Raw genomic sequence first — 17,167 nt, forward strand, 5'->3', positions numbered from 1 at the left:
GAACTTCAGCAAGTTGTCTTGGCCATGTCTACGTGCCTAAATGCATTGAGTTGCTGTCATGTGATTGGCTGATTAGCTATTTGTGTTTGAACTGGTTTTTGATGTTTTTGAACTGGTGTACCAAAAAAGGTGGTCAGTGAGTGGTATGGTAACTAAACATTCACTGTCCAAATACACGGTGCATCTGTCAATTCATTTATGTATCAATGTCCTTCTCTGCAAGGCTTTAGGGCTCAAGCATACTTACAAACTTACATCCCCTCCGTGTTGAAATGTTAATTACAGTATGTGTCAGGTGTAGAGGAGACCATGCAGTGATGCACGACTGGAGGACCCTCTGGTGTTTTGCTTTCTGTTGCTGCCATTTTGCAGGGAATCTGCTCCTCCCAGCAGAATTTAATCTTTCTTCTCCACTGCGACATCTGTATCCTGCAGCAATCTGCAGTTTGTGACACATACTCTACACTTCAGTTTAAACACTTCATTAACCCTTATTAAAGAAACATCACAAATGGATGTGGAGATGTGTTTTCTCATAAGTTACTCAACTACTTTTAAGAACATAAGAAGAATTTGGATTTCTTTTTTAGCATTTGACAAACAGGGATTGCCATAAACATGCATTTCGCTTACGCTGCTCCAGAAGTATTTTTCCTCACCATGTCTTTAAAGTAAAAAAATTGGGTTTGCTTTAAATTTTAGATTGTGAGATGTGATGGTGGCTGCCATGTTTGACTTAAAAGGAAGCTTTTGACTTTGGGAATGTTGGAACTCAGAGGGGACTAGACCCAAAGCGACTGTTTTAGGGCCCAGTTACTCAGCTGTTGAATGGCACTTTTAATATTGTATAACAGAGATAAGCTGCTGCAGATGCCACGAGGCTGAATTTTACAAATCTGCATCATGACACACTCGAGGAAGAGAGTGTTATATCTCTGAGAAAAACACAGCATTGTCTGTTTCATTCTTGTCATTAATAGCAGAGTGGGTCATTAATGCTGTTTCCTCTCAGTCCAACCACTGTTTTATTAATCAGATGCCACTCAACATGAAGTAAATATTCATTTGTGGCCACAGATAATCTCACACCCAAAACTCATGCTGTTGCATGCTGTTGCATGGCTGCAGCAGTGTGGATATCAGATATAAGGCTTTTTTTTATGTAAAGACACACAGCAGACTTACAACATTGTGTGATTACAGTGCTGTCAACAGTTGTAATATACACCTGTCTGGAAAACCGAAAAGCAAATAAGATCATGTATTAGATTACTCCTGTAGACTTCATAGATGAATTATTAATTAAAAATGGATGAGTGTGGAGGAGGTTGTATTATTTTTTTGTGATGTTATGGATGAAATGTTGACTGCTGGTGGGGTAAATAGCTGTAGACTTGAAACAAAGTCAACAGAATGACATTACAATTACAGTTTAAGACTTTGGCTGATTAGAAAATGAGAAATGGGGTTGAAAGGTTGGGGTGTCTTGACAAGGAGCTGTTGTGTGACTAATAAGCATTTAGAGGGATGGGCTTGAGAGCTGCAGTCAAGCAGGGGAAATGCAATTTGCATGAATGTGCACATGCTTCATCTGGGAGTTGGAATGAATTCTGTAGTATTTTTAGGGTTTCAGTTTTTGTCTTGACTAGACTTGACTAGAGGGACACATCTCACATTTAACACAGTATTTGTACGGATACTGTTTTGTATTGTAGAGCTGCATGAGTCTTACTAAGTGTGAGTCATGATTTTTGTCCTTGTGAACTGAAATCACGTTTCTTTCACAGTATTCTCACTTTTTGTTCTTTACTCGACTAAAAGAAGAAAAATAGTTGACTTTCAAAAAATGAAACAAAACGCTTGACTTAATTAATTTCAATGAATAAAGATTTTTGTAGGCTACCTCAAATGAACAAAAGCTTTTAAAAATAACAATAAAAAATAAAATGACAAACATTAAACTATATTATAATGTCCACACAGCTGAAACATTAAAAAAATGGTGTTTGTAAATTGCCTGTCCAATCCCACTTTCACCAGAATGAATTCAAGTTTTATGCCAACTCCAAAGTGTGTAATAGTTCCATTTTTTCAGAAAATTTGTTTACAATAGTCAACATTTGTCTTGTGACCAGTGTGTCTTGGTCACAAATGACTGGCTTAACATGACTTGATGACATATCTGTAAACTTCTGAGTGAACCTACAAGGTGAAACGAAAATGGTTTCATCCTCATTTTATTAATCTCCTTTATAGAGTGCGATTTAATTCTCTGGACAATGTTGAATAGAGCTCTGACTCAGCTGCTGTGTGACAGTTTGTGGAATGAGGCTGGTACGTACTCTGCAAGAACAGAGACATTTCTTCATTTTCTTGAGGTAACAAGAAGAAAAGGAAAGCTTGGTCTTGCCAGGACATTTCATATTTCATGAGAAACGTCATCCACACTATGGCAGTGTCCTTGTCTTTCTATGTCTTGCATGATAAGTTTACTTTTTCTCACCTATCTAACTAGTAAACCTTTCATTTTAGTGTAATTTAGTGCATTAGGGTATGCTGTTGTATCACGTCTTGCTTGCCTCTGAAAGCTTAAAGCATTATATATATATATATATATATATAGAGAGAGAGAGAGAGAGAGAGAGAGAGAGATAGACTGATATATATTTGAGTATACAATTTACTGCACATTTGTAGATTCACAGCAGATTCAGCATAATAACGTAATACTTTCTGTAAATAAAAATAAAAGAACTCCTGTGATTCTCCTTTTGTTTTTTTTCCATGTACTTATTCCACAGAACAGATGAACTTCGTTATATTAAACGTGACTACAGCCACGTCTCTCTTCAGTTCCAGTAACTGGAAAAGTCTGAAGGCAGCAGGTGCTTGACAGGAATCAAATTGGTCCCCCTAATTACAGCAGTCTAATTGATGGCTCATTCTCTTCAGTGGTTGAGAAATCTAATTAGAGATCATCAGATCAGCAAACATGCTTTAAGCTTTCAGAGGCAAGCAAGAAGTGATACAACAGCATAGCCTAATGCAGTCCAAATGCAGTTACTGTCAGTCCTAAACTGCAGATACAGACCCGTCTGTTCGGTCCAGTTCTTGTAAATTCCAAAAATATGCTTTACCTCATAGCTACGACTTTACATAAGGAACTACTTTGCACTTTTATCACTCCATGCTGAATTCAGGCATTTGTAAAAATGCAGTTCATTTGATATCAAAAATAAAATGTAGAAAGAACTTTTAGTTTTGGCCCAGTTGAACAACTTTGATCATTCTTTAATGGATAATTCTCATTCTTTAAGCTTGGTTGTGTAAAGCACTTATTAAAGGGGAGTATCTTACCTGCAGTAGACAACAGTCAGAGCTTCTGTTTGGAGAATCAGAAGTTTTCCCAAAGGGCGAGCTAAAACCTCTCAAAACGTGCTGAATCGGTTTTTAAATATTTAAAGACTTGAGTTGTTGAGGTTAGTGAAAAAATCTGCTTTATTTGTGGCTGTTTTTTTTTTTTTTTAAGCTTTTAGCATTTTTAGCTTTAGCTCACCCGTCAGGAAAGATCCTGATTCTCCAAACTAAGAGCGCTCTGACTGCTATCATGACTGCTCATTAATACATCTTGCAACATTTCAGCTGATAAAATAAGAAAATATACCTTGAAATGTTTCCTTTACATGCTGTTTATATTTTTTATGACTGCTCATATGTCCGTAATCAAGCTGGGATTTGTGTTTTAATAAAGAATGCTAATAGTCTGGTCTAGAATATTAATGATTTAATTTATCAGTAATCCCTCAGTAAACTTTGACCTAAAAATCAACAATTCTATCCGGATCTAGTTAGTGGACCATTTCCATATTACTCTTTCACCCATTATATATTTTATTTTTTGTGTTTACTTATGGATTTATAATTAAAGCTGCTGAGTTGTTGGTGTATTTTAGAATCTAATAAATGCAGTGGATAAACTTGTACGTGCAAATGTTGCACATTTCCATATATATTGCTGCTCACATGCAAAACAAGCTTGGGAATATCCATTAAACATTAGTGATTGTACTAACTGCATATAGATAAATCATTTCATCCTACAGAATGTTTTTAGATATATGTAAGAGGCTACGGGAGGAGGAGAGGCAGCTAACCATGAGCTGACTCTGGCCGATCTCCACAGAGAGACAGATTGGCACCTACTGCTCCACAGAATGTTCCCTTCCTTCCTGTATTAATGAACCAAGAGAAAAGTGAATGGACGGGTTTTAGTGAGCCAGATCCTGTAAACAGGCGGCAGCTCGGTCCTCCTGCAGAGGCTTATTATTCTGTATGAAGGTCTTCATTTGCCCCATTCATCACGAATGACAGCTATTTTGGAAAATATATTTAGAATATACATTAGAATATGCATTTTATATTATATAATATTGACTTTAAATATTGGGGACATTGAAATATTTGGTGTTCGGTTTACAAAAGCAAAGATATTAAATTGACCCAACACAAAGCTGGAAGGGCAATATGAAAGTGCATCCTAGTCTAATGTATTTTTCAATTATTAAAAAGTAATATGGATCTGCACTAACATTTAAATGCTACTTCTCTGCCCATGTTCCACCTCTTATGAAATTCAACCTGATACTTTTTGTATAATCTTGTTGAAAGCAAAACCACCTTTAGCTTGACAGAAAGGGCAATGAAAAAACAAATTATTTTTGCTTTTAAAAATGACCTGAATCATCATCTGATTCTTAAACCAGCCATAAAATAGTTTTTTTGCTAATTATCTAATAGTCTCAGCTTCAAGTGATTTGTTTATTTCTATTTATTTGTGGCACTTTTAGGCTAGAAATTTGTCTACAAGCTCTTTTTCATTTAAAAAACCCTTTCTCACATGTAACAGTGTATCTCTGGCTTCTTTGCATCTCAGTCCTGACAATGAATCTTTAAATCAATACATGCACAGCTGAGGAAGGGGAGGCGTTGACCTCTGGCTGCTAAGAACAACAGTCTAATGTCTTTGACCTCTTTGAGCTTCTCTGCAGTTTGTCATTTAGCTTTCACCCTTCAGCTGTTGGCATTCTGAGGTGCCTTTATCCAGTGTTGCCTGAGCAACTATGAACCACAACAAACTGCCTGCCAGATGAAAAGGTGCTGTATCAGTGTTCTGGTCCAACTATGAGATTTCTTCCAATGTAGATATATTCATAAGTGCAGGCTGTCTTCATTACAAGAGTTTGTGTGAAATAATCTTTACTGAGCTATCATGAAGTTCTTGAAAGCTGTTCTCCTCACTTAAAAAGTCTGTTAAAAACTTCATGTCAGCCTTGTTCCAAAACAACAATGCAGAGCAGAATTTACTTCTCTCCCAGGGTCAGAGGTAATGTATCGGTTGATCAGGTGGGCAACACGTCCCCTGAAACCACTAACCTCATCAGCGGGCACCTGTGGCCTCATCACCGGGTAACCATGGAAACAAAGCAGTATCTAAACGAGAGCGGGCTGAAGGTCAAAGACCACTCAAACTGTAGACAGACTGTCGAGAGGGCGGGAGGGTTGAGACGCGATGTGCCCAAAGTGTCGGGAGCGGCTCTCAGCTGTCATGTGCAGTGTGGGAGGCACTTATGGGCTCATCATTATGGTTCAGTGGAGCCACTCGATGCACATACCGCTCTTGTCACGGCCACCCATGCGCCTTTACTAAATGACCTCCTTTAAGACCTTCAGACTCAGGAATGTGACAACCAGAAAGCTCCTATACAGTAATTTTGCTGAGCCACCTGTGAAGCAGACCATCATGTCATGATGTTCTCCTCAAAAAGAAGTGAATTTAGAGATTGGTTAGAGTTTGTAAAACATATCTAAAATTAGTTCTGGTGGGCTGCACGATGGTGTGGTGGTTAGTATTGTTATGCCAAAGCTATAGAGTTCCTTGAATCACATGCAAGTGTCTGTGATATTGAAAATGGATTGATGGATGAATTCTGGTTTATGCTGTTTTGCAGCATCAGTTCTTTTTGGAAAATTCTGTCATCTTTCATTACAAAAATATTTAACTTGTACTCCACTCCGCTTTGTAAATTTTCACTTTTTGGAAGACATTTTTAGATTGTGCGAGATAAATATTTTCTGCAAAGCATGAACTCAGTATGAAAGATGGGTAGAGCTCCAGTTATATCACTTTTGAAGCTTTAAGTTTTTATGGGGCCAATTTACTTCTGAATCAGCTTCAAGTGGGAATTTGGGAACTTCTGTTTTTAGTGCTTCCACATTGGCTCCAAATCTCAACCCAGGAGATTTCTTCTTGTAGCAGTCACCCTCCACCATCCTTCACTTACATCTGGATGAGCAAACCAACAAGGTGGAAAATGGTACAGATGGGGTGTTAGATGTGAATGTTGCCTTGCAAGAAAAGAAGGATGCTGATGCAAGAACAGCTTATTACTAAGTCACTTTTTGTTTTTTGTTAAATCAAAGTTCACATTAAAGTGAATTTGGATTTAATGGACAAAAGAAAGAAGTTAACAACAAAGAAAGCAGAACTAAGTCTGAATAAACTAATGTAAATATAAGAAATAAGCACATAAAACAAAAAGAAGGCAAAGTCTTCCATCATCAGAGATTTTTCAGCATATTCCACATTTATAACTTTTATAGCTTTATCTGATAGTTAGTAGATACAGTATATCTGTGATTATTTACATTTAAGCTTCACATACTTGGAGTCTGAATGGGAACATTTTTTGTTTGGATCTGCCAAATTTTTCCCCAGCCTGCACATGGCCATATAAGGCAATTTAAAACACATACAATAAATGCAATACAAAACCTGTGATGTTATCCAGAAACATGGCTAGCGCTGGTTATTGTAAGAGTATACACACATCCACTGACATTCACCTCTGGCTAAAGTCATTTTCCTACAATTTGCTCAGGATTTCTTACACTCTGTGAATATTACACTTTTCTCCTGACTTAAGTTTATAGATGTCCCAGTGTAACTGCCCGCATCAATGTCCCTTTTAACTTGACTTAGTTTTTACTGCAGCTAAAGAAAAAGTTTTGTCTGCATTGTTAATGTTGCTCTTCATTACATTACTTAACTTTAGTTTGCAGCACTACCTGATTTGTTTTTACTCTTCTTTCTTTTTTTCTTTCCCCTCTGGTGGCTTTTCTATTCTACAGTAATTTGGCATTTGACTTACTTGACTTCTCTAAGGATAGCCAAGTGTGGAAGATGTTAATATTTGTCCCCTGTGGGATTCGAGCTCGGGTCTCCCGTTGCATGGGCGACGGATGACCTGCCAACGGAGCTTTCCAGCTGCTTTTCAGCCTACTGATTCTACTTTGTTAGACCAAGTCTGTACAGACTTCTGAATTTACAAAAAAGTGGTAATTCTAAAATAAATAAAAGTACATACCAAAAAGTGGCAAAGTAGTAGTTATGAGAAGTTTAAGCATGTTTTGTGTCTGTTTTTCTAATTGTGTTAATGTTGCACATAAAATCTGTGTTTTTTTTATGTGTTTCTTTTCTATGTGGTTATTTTTAATAGCTGGCTGAGAAAAAATAGTTAATGTATGATTAGGATTATTTTTATGTCTTTTTAGTTTTTAGCTCATCTGTTTCTTCAGGCTTCAAGTTTACATTCTTAACAGAAACTTAAAAGAAAAATGTAGAAAAAAATCTACAGAATGCACTTCTTTGAAGAAGGTTGGAAAGACTGTTCCTGCTAGCTACAGAATAATAATAATAAAAAAAAATACTGTCAAGTGCATTTTCTTCTGCACTCACTGTTGTTGATGGTACTTAGCTGCATGTTGCTCCATTTGTATCACAATCATTGTAATAATCACAGTGAAGCTCATCCTCTTTTGGCTTTTTGCTTTAGTGCTCTCCAATGTGTGAAAGATGGAATGAATCATGTCTCTGTTAGCTGAGCCACTAGTCTGCCTTCTGCACTCAACATTGCTGGTTTGATCTCCATTATAAGACTGTATTAAAGGCCTGGTGGGTGACTAAAATCAGTGCAGTTATTGTAAGACCTGCTATCAGCCCTGAGACTGGCCTCAGCAGGGTCTTGAATGTCCCACCGACAGTGTCTTTGCCAGGAGCTTGACGACTGTTGCCACAATGTTGAGTGATTTTACTTGCAGTGACTCTTAAATAGAGAGCAGAACAAGAGTCTGAGGCTGGCTGTTTCTCATGCAGCTCTTTTGTAAAGGAAACCATGCATTCCAGTTCTAGCAGTAGGGAGTGGGCAGCATGATGCGTGGAGAAAGAAGCGTTGGTCTAAGCTCTCCTCCATCCCTGATGACAACGTCAGTGGTGGTAACTGAATGTCTATTTTCCATCCCTTACATCTTGCTTGTTACATGCAATGTATCAATGGCTGAAGTGCGACTGATTTTTAGCAGCTGGTGTTATTCTGACCTAGATACAGTGTAATTTCTTAGGAAGCAACAAATCTAGAATACAGCTTGTAGGATAAATAGTTGAGAGATGTGAAAGGCCTTGAACATACAAACAATGATGAGTTTATGACTTAGAAGTAGTTTGAAAACAAGTTTCTGCTGATGATGAACATAAAAACTTATAAAATCTTTTTTAATTTTTGTCATGACTACTAAAACTACCATTTTCTTTGCAAGTAATCCAATGCCTACAATATGCAGAATTAAAAAATCTACAGCTATATTCATATATTTATTTCAACCCAAAGACCTGCAAAGTAGGAAACAATTTTTTAATGTACCATCTTTTGTGGTGATGCTGACATGTGTACAAGAAAGGCAATAAATAAATTAATTTAAAAAAAGGTAATAGCCAGGCCTTGGTAATCCTGATTTGAAGATTTATTTGAAAAATAAAATTTTGGCCAGGCAGTGTACTTGTTATAGTTTCTGTTACTTCTGACAACTTACATTATTAAAAATATTATCCTCTGCACATCAGTATCTGTTTCTTGGAAGTCTTTGGACAAACCTGATGACTCATCCTGCACTGAGGGTGTCTACTAACTTTTTAACCCAATTAAATGATTTCTTGAAGTTCAGATTTCTACAGAACTATGTGTAATGGTGGGCGGTGCCTGATCAAGCCACTAAGGCTGAACAATGGAGGGGGCAGCCTCCATAACACCTGTTTAACAGGATCTGTTTAAGCTGAAAATTTCGTGATGACTGTTGTTTGTGGTGTTTAATTAGTAAATTATGGTGTCATTTAGAGTAAAATAGACAATTAAAACATAATGTGCTTTAAGGCATGGTGATCGTATGATTGAGAAGCTTCACCAGCTTGGTGTCTGCAGATCCAGTCCACAGCTTGTCAGGTTGAGGCAGGTTGAAGTTAGTAAGTAAAGTTGTAAATTAACATAATCACTCCTGAGACGTTTCTGCACTTTGCCCTAAAATACAGCACAATCTTAAGATTTTCACGGCTGCATGTTTCAGCTGTAGATGGACCTGAACACTCTGTGATATTGCAGCTTTCAAGATGTCACCTTTATTATATTGTCCACAGAGGAGGATGTAAACCCGAAGAAGCCTCTTCTGTGAGACTAAAACAGAAGAACGTGAAGAGGCAATTTGACACTTGATGTATCAAATGTTAGAGACACTTGATCTTGTTGTTTTCAAGCCATTCAATCAGGTCTTCTTGCAGCAGTTTTCCTGAACCAGTAAGTTAAAGCAAGGCAAGGCATATTTATTTTTTGTAACACACTTCAGTAACAAAAAACAAGCAAACAAAAAAACTATATTGTGTTAGTTTGGTGGAATTCATGTCTGAGTTTGTACTGGTACCCAGTTTTTTGGCTTGATTTGTGGTTTTTGACCTTATAGATTGAAATTAAGGACTAATTTTTCTTTCTTTGTTTGGATTTGCATGTTGTGTGGTAACATATTTGGAAAACCTGAGCAGGTGGGACTATATGTACTGTAAATGTAGAATGAAAGTGACCCCAGAATAAAACCCTGGGGAACTTGTCATGTAATTATTAGGTGGCAATTTATTAAGTACAGTAGCAGAAAATCTTACTCAGTTTCCTGGTTGGTGTAGTAATCAACTGTGCATCCAAAATCTTGCTGTTAGGTTTTTGTTGGATTAAACAGTTTTCTTTTCCTTTCAATTACTATTTCTACATCAGATGCACTTTGTGTTACACCAGACTGATTTCCTTTTACGGTTTGGAATTAATCGCTTAAAGTTAGATATAAAATAACTAATTAGGTTTAGTAAAATCTCATAGTATTTAGTGTTTAATTAAAAAAATGTACAATGTTTTTAATTTGCTTGTAAAGGGGATTTGTGAGAAAAAAATTGAGCTTGCCAGATGTTCAAGAAAATCTAAATTTACACAAACAGCAGATGGACATTTGTGATGAATTTGCCGGTTGAAATGGTTGCAAATTTAGCAGCTTGATTCAGGTATTTCCCTCTGGAGTTCATGGAAACGGGATGCATAAATAGAGATCTGTCTGCCAACTTGTTTGCCAGATCAGCCTTGTGTTTACAACTTGTTTCTCCTGCCCCCATGTGGCTCAGAAAGAGAAAGAAATGGTTGATGCAGGTTTATAATCACTTTAGGAATTATGCTTGATTTTTTTATGCCTTTGTATATGTGATTAATTATTGAGTGGAACGAAAAAACCTATAGGTTTTGTAGATCTATGGCTTTGAAAGAGTTAAGGAATTCCACCCCAGCTGAAAGAACAGAATGAGAGGGAGGATGAGGGAGAGTTATTGCTGCCAGAGAGAGAGAAGAGAGGGAGGAGGAGGAGGATAAGAGTGAGAGAGTTGCCTGTCTGCTTTGGTTTTTTGGTATGTAAGTATGCATGTGTGTGTGCTTGTGTGGCTCGGTGAGTGTATGCGTACTGACACCTGGTGCTCGCCCTCCCTCGCTGCTCACATTGTGGAGAGCTCTCTGCCTGTCTGGGCTGTTCTTTACCTCTCCTTCTTTTCCCTTCTATTCCCTCCCTCTGTCTTTTGTCCTCTTCTCTCTGCCTTTTCCCCCCTGCTTTGCATTTCTTTTTCCCTCTCTGTGGCCCCTACAATCTCCTCTTCTTGTTTAGGACTTCCTTGACTATGCTGCAGGATTTTTATTGCCTAAGCAGACGAGTACTCGACTGACAAAGGTGAGCCGGATGGACCAGGGCGGGAGTGTGGATGGACAGCTTAGATGTGGGGTTATCTGAATTCAGTTTTATGTGGGGAAGTGGTGCAAACAGGCTATGGAAAAGACAGTATTCATAAAAATATAGCTGTTAACTATTTCCCAGGATGCTGGTTGTTTCACGGTGCAAGCCTAAGCAGCTCTGACCGTGTAGGCATCTCAGTGTGTACTTTTGGATGGTGATTGGTTCAAGTGTGTGATTTAAGAGCAGTGTTGAGTGTCTGTGTTTTTTGACTGGTGTCGGCAGTATGTGTCAAAGCCACACTTCAGTTGATTTGTTTGCTCTGTTGTGGCCACTGTGCTTGGTGTCACCTTGACCCAAGCTTTCACAGCAATTTGTGTCTTGCCGGCATCGTGCCACACCTTAGCGTGGACACTATGTGTGCGTGTGTCACTGTGCATTACTGCAGATAGACACTGATCTAAGTGAAGAGGCCATGGTGTCTGACAAATGGCAATTAGAAAAGAGGATGGTGTGAGAGACTGAAACGAAAGAGCAAGGGTGTCGTAATGATGATTGAATGTGTTTTTTAGGAGATATCTGTCACTCCTCATGCCTTCAGGTTTATTACTGACACCTTGTATCTCTGCTAGCTGTTCCGGTTCTGGCTGATGTCTTCAAAATAACACCACCTTTCTGTTTTCACAAGTCCTTCCTCTAGTCAAATCTTAGTTTTATAGTTTTGTTAATATGGCTGATTTTGCTTCATTTGACCATGGCTTTATGAGAAATAAAATTATATCTGCAACACATAATGTCAAAAAACATTGATGGTATCAAAATTTTACCCAAAATTGCAGCTTTGCCTGATCCTCTTGAGAACGCATAGTCAATACTCCATGTTATGAAAGAAAAATCACAACCTACTTGGCTAAAAAAATGACTTCAGACCTCTTCATCATGCTCTGATATACAAAAAGACTGATTTGTTTGTGTCCAGCTTCTTGAAATCTTCTTCTTGAAGTCCTTTGCATGACCATCACTTTTAATTTTTTGCTTTAAACCAGTGAGTGGAGACGTACTGTGAAATTTCCCCAGACCTAGACATTTCAATAAATCTAGATCTGCAATGAAATTGTTTTGTCTAATTGTTGCTTTGATTATTTGATTTGTTAGTTTGTCTATATTAAATTAAATTAACTATTGCACCAAGGTAGAAAATCCTCCTCAGAGGAGAACTTGGTCTTTTTTAGCATTTTTACTTTAAAATAGCTAAATTATTCAATAATTTCACCTAACCAATAGTCACCTTGTCATTTTAAACTTTAACCATGATAGTGTTACTGCAAACTGTTTGGCCCATGATGGCATGATGTCATATTTTTACCTTTGTTGAACTTTTTTTTTTTTCAAGCAACTGGCTACATTGCAAAAAAAAACAAAAAAACAAAACAAAAAAGCAAAACAAACAAACAAACAAACAAAAAAAAACAACACAGCTGAGCAGACAGTGCTTAATTTTAGTCTTATCTTCATCATCAGCTGCTAACTATTTTGTAAAATGGATTAATACATTATGTTCTGCTTCCACATTCTCTTCAGTCCCTGATTATATGTTCTAGTTTTAATAAGCTATGTATACTGAGACAGTTGCTATAAAGGTCACGTTTTCATATCCTAGCATGCAACTAGGAGCAATTTTTCTTCTTTATTTCAAAGCATTTTAATCATTCCACTTTTTTTTTCATTTTTTGTCTATTAACACCAACTATGTCATGACTTCATCAGCCACAGCTTAATCATTATGACTCCCATCTTTCAACCACTATATTAGCATTCCAGTCCACACTGTTGACTTCTCTAAAGAGCAAAATGGTATTTTTGATGGAACGTCTTACTTATTTCATATTGGTTAGACTCACATATTTATACAAGACAGCTGGAATAATAATTTTATGGTACATCCTTTTTTTTCCTAATAACTTTTGTGTTTTATCGTTAATGTTCCATTAAAATTGGCCCTGGTTAAATAATCCTCCTCCTCATTAAATGTGTGGCTTTGCTGTGTGATGTAGCACAGCAGCTCCTTTCCTCTGAATCTTAAGAAGCTAAATGTTTCATATAAATGAAAATCAGTGAAAGCTGTCTTAATTTTACAAGTGTCAGGAACAGAGTCATTATTTTAACTATGATAATCAGGCAGCTTAAAAGCACTCCTGCCGATCTATTAAAATGTTTAAAAGACACAAAGGCTGCTCACATCCTCATCCCTCTAGCTCCTCTTCTCTTCCCCCCTCTTTCTGTCATCACTTCACTTATACTGCAACTCTCTCTTTCTTTCTCACACACTCTTTCTCACCCACTCAGATATTTCTGGAGAACAAAAGGAGAGGGAAGAGGGGGAGATAAAACAGTAGAGCAGGGAAGACTTAATGCACCAGCCCTGTGTAGGCTAATGAGTCTTCACCACTTCATCTCTGTCCTCCTCCCACCTTCCTCCCTTTTTTTTCTTCACTAGGACCTCCTGTCCATTTATTCACATAGTCTTATAACTAAATGTCCACCTCAAGCCTTGAAGGTGCTCCCACCTTAAAGTAATTTCCTCCTAAATCACTGTCATCGTCATTCATCACTGTGGCTTCTGTTTTTCATCCTACAGCTCATTTTTATCAGTCCATACGCTCCAACATTTTCATCACAGCTTCTTTTTACATCCATCCTGCTGCTCCTCGGTTCCTTTCATTCCTTCTGGAGTGGTTGTTTTGTTACTCCCCCTCATCTTCCTTTTGTCAAGTCCCACTCATCCAACCCATTTTTATCCATTTATGCTCGTTATTACAGGTGCTAACCACTTTCCACCCCATTTTTCAACCATCTTTACCCATGATTTTTTCCCCAGTATTCCTCACAGTCAATTTTAGAGATCAGTTTTGAATGAAACAGCAAAAAATTAGACCTGGATTGTGTATTTGGTTGCATGACATATGTAATAATTTGTCCCATTTAACTGTAGATGCTATACATGACTTATCAGCCACCCACCCCACTCTGCAGTGGCATGCTGTTGTTTTGCCAATCCGGGAAACTGGGCTTTCATTTTGCCTCTTGATGTTGATGTGCTCATTACTGCTGCTCAATGCTGTGTGCTTTTGAATAGCAGGAAGTGCCTTCGCTAGCTGGGCATACTGTTGTGCACCGCCTGACAAAGACCGCAAAACATGCTGTTGCATAAGCAAATTGTAGCGTCTGCTCACTTCACAAGAGCTTCAGCTGTGAGGATCACAACGGTGAGGCGTTGACTAAACCCACACCAGCATTATGTTCATGTGTGTGTCCTCAACTATATCTGTCTGATGGTAGTTATTAGGCCATCTTTGAATTCAGACCTGATGCTACTTATCACCCCCTCTCCAGTCCAGGGAAGCCACATTTGCCACTTAATAGCTATAACTCCTACCGATGCTTCTGCAAGAGTCATAGCTAATAAACCTGAATTGACCAGGCGTTTGGATGAATTTATCTGCTTTGATAGGTCTGATAATTATGCCATACAAAAGGAAGAATACACATAAAGAAGCTAATGGAAGTTGATTAGTTGTGCTTTAATGATTTATCGTTCAGTTTTATTAAATGGTTGCAATTTATTTATAAACATTATTAATTCAACATAAATGCCAATAATCTTCTTTAACTTTTAAAATATTGAGATTAGCTGTTTTCATTTGTTATTAAATCTTATTAGGTTAAAAATCTCTGAGTTTTACATCCTTGGCCAGACATTAAAATTAGTTTGAAGCTACAGTAGTTAAGGCTTGGTTTTTGCACAGTGAAATTTGGAGTGGCATCTGTGAATGTAAGTCTTTTTTGTAGTGCTTGACAAAAGTTTCCTACAGTAATGTCATGTCCGTATAGTTCCCTCACGTGTTAATGTGTAACACTTCCTGATGCAGAGTCATCTGAGGGATGTCCAGCTTAGTTAGTGTTTAATAATATTATAGAACTGTAAAGGTTCTTCACCTTTAAAGGCAAATGTTCAAATTTAATTCCAAACCTTTATGAAGTAGAATATTTTATTTGTGAAGCTAAACAAGTTTATTGGATGTAATGAAATACAAGTCAGGGTAGTAATCAGTATTTCTTCTCCTTTCTTTTTCTTTTGTATTTTCCATTCTCTTGCAACCTGTTGTTGAACCAGACTCCATATAATTTAATTGCTGCCTTTGGCCTTGCATGCACGTATTGATAAGCACTTAGATAGTAACAAACTGATTAATTTCAGTACTCTCAAGTTAAATAGTGACTTTTTGATTTCGAGGAAGCTTTTTCATCTGGATCAAGAACATAATAAACTAAGCAACTGAAAATGACATCCAGCCCTTCTGCAAAAGTAATACAATGCAAATACTAAAACAAAACATTTTTTTCTACACATCTTTCCTGTACTACTAGATTACTGCCAAATAAGGTAACATACATAACTTATTGAAAAATACTACATTCAGCCACCCTTGGTGTAAACTTTGAGAATCAGCTCCATTTACATATATGTGCATGTGTTCACACCTCTAAATATAGTGGCCATAACACACATAGCACTATTATAGGCTGTAGCTGTCATGTTAGTGACAAAAACCATTCAGCCACATACAGTAGCCTACTTTTTGTACACTGTGTGTAAGTGTTGGTGTCTGCTGTGGCACTGCAGGCTCTACAATCCTCCAGCCTGTTTTATATTTAATGTGTATTTCATTATTCAAGTCTTCTTGTTTGCAGTTACAGACCCATCTCCAGAGCAATTGAAGTGGTGTGTGGGAATAATGTGTGTGTACATATATGTAGTTTTTCCTCCCTCTTGGATCGTCACGGTGACACTGAGAGCAGAGTGAGTTATTGCATCGCTGTGGGCAAGAAGAGGATACGAATAACAGAGTGCAATGAAAGCGGTTGCAGGAGCTCTGTCTTCCCGTCTCACCTCTCTCCATCCTCCATGCTCTATCTGTTACTATGGTCAAAGAGAAGGCCACCATGCTGTCTGTTACGTCTTCTCTTTCACTTTCACCTAGTTGTTTCCCCGTAGCAGGTTGAAAGCTTTTCACCGCAATTAGACTGAAGTGAAAAACAAATGGCACTGTGCCAGTCTACCTCTGGCCTTATTTCTGTTCAACATGAAACAGTTTTTATACTTTTGAGATGATGTATGCAGGATTTGTTTTTTCATATCCTTAATTTATTTATTTATTTAACTAATGATCTTTTTGAAAAAAGAGCCAAACTTTGAATTGTCATATAAGAGGAAAAATAAACTACTATATTATTTTGTTTGGATTATATTGCATTTTATAAATGGTATTTTAAGCACAGACGTGCTGTTATTTATACTTTTAATCACAGTATTTGTTCTTTTGTTTGCTTTTTTTTTGGGTGGTATAGCACAAAGTATGTTTAATTTATGTGGATTTGTATCAAAATATTATAGGCATTTATATCAGGGTCATAGCTCTTCAAAATGAATTTCGCCAACCCCTGAACAAAGTGATTAGTCATACAGCCTGTAGACAGTTCATAAAAAGTGAAAATGGCTTCTGCGTGACTCTGAGAGGATTCTGACTTTGTATGTGGCATCACATCCTAATCCACAGCCTGGAGCTGGGTCATCTGCACTGAATAATGCAGACTTTTTGTGTAAAATAAAATAAGTTAATAACTTTATATGGCCCCTTTGAGGGAAGTCAGGTCTCCTTTGCTGTTTAACATGGTTCAGTTTTGAGACAGCTCATTTTCTATAGAGATATAGAAGTATGTTAAATTGTAATTTTGTGTGTATTGATGTGGTATTTGTGCTGCAAAAATTCTGATATATAAACAAATCCTTTGAATATCATTCTCTGTCCTAAAACAGAGGGAGCATTTTAAACTTTCATAAAGAAACAGGGGTATTTCCTGCAGCTATTTGGAACCGACATGCATCAGCATTAAAAATTCACAATTTAATATGGCAACTTTCAGTAATACAAACAGAGGAAAACTTACATTTATTTCAAAACAGAAAATC

General features: G+C 37.3%; 1 protein-coding gene across 9 annotated transcripts in view; it reads left to right on the forward strand.

Moving 5' to 3' along the window:
- Positions 1-17,167, forward strand: part of tanc2b (tetratricopeptide repeat, ankyrin repeat and coiled-coil containing 2b) — a 158,329-nt gene that overhangs the window by 49,178 nt on the left and 91,984 nt on the right. The window contains exons 1-2 of one of the 9 annotated variants that reach the window (XM_041973151.1): positions 10,807-10,822; positions 11,074-11,136. The exons of 7 other annotated variants lie outside the window; for them this stretch is intronic. The gene's annotated coding sequence lies outside the window, so the exon portion shown is untranslated. Of the gene's footprint in view, positions 1-10,806; positions 10,823-10,887; positions 11,137-17,167 lie in introns of those variants that run through there. One more of the 9 variants, XM_041973150.1, reaches the window with a different exon arrangement.

The sequence above is a fragment of the Melanotaenia boesemani genome, chromosome 21 (assembly GCF_017639745.1).
Source record: "Melanotaenia boesemani isolate fMelBoe1 chromosome 21, fMelBoe1.pri, whole genome shotgun sequence".
NCBI classification, from domain to species: domain Eukaryota; kingdom Metazoa; phylum Chordata; class Actinopteri; order Atheriniformes; family Melanotaeniidae; genus Melanotaenia; species Melanotaenia boesemani.